The sequence below is a fragment of the Penaeus monodon genome, chromosome 34 (assembly GCF_015228065.2).
Source record: "Penaeus monodon isolate SGIC_2016 chromosome 34, NSTDA_Pmon_1, whole genome shotgun sequence".
In the NCBI taxonomy this organism is placed as follows: Eukaryota; Metazoa; Arthropoda; class Malacostraca; order Decapoda; family Penaeidae; genus Penaeus; species Penaeus monodon.
In genome coordinates this window covers 5899468-5899770 of record NC_051419.1, presented here as the reverse complement: position 1 = coordinate 5899770, position 303 = coordinate 5899468, and the positions used below count along the sequence as shown (strand labels likewise).

General features: G+C 33.3%; 1 protein-coding gene across 1 annotated transcript in view; it reads left to right on the top strand.

Moving 5' to 3' along the window:
• LOC119594793 (hemicentin-1-like) overlaps positions 1–303 on the top strand; it is a gene marked incomplete at its 3' end in the record, with an annotated part of 75652 nt that overhangs the window by 43745 nt on the left and 31604 nt on the right. The window lies entirely within an intron of this gene.

The following is a 303-nucleotide window of genomic DNA, read 5'->3' as shown; positions in this document are numbered from 1 at the left end:
GAAGGAATGTAAAGTAGAAAAAAACACCGTTGCAAGCATAATTTGTTGAAAAGAAAAAAAGAAAATATCGGATATCGAATCGGAGACACCGTATAAACTCGACCGATATTTAGAAAAAAAAAGAGAGAGAGAAATGGATATTTTTGTCCATTTTTCTTTACGCCGAAGCTTTGGAAAACCCTTAATTAAGAAGGATGATATAGCTGAAGCAACCAGTAACCAGTGTCCAGGGTAATAAATTCCGAATAAGAGGTACTTTGTGTTAATGATTGTGAAAGATAATGATTATGCTGTTGTCATTAA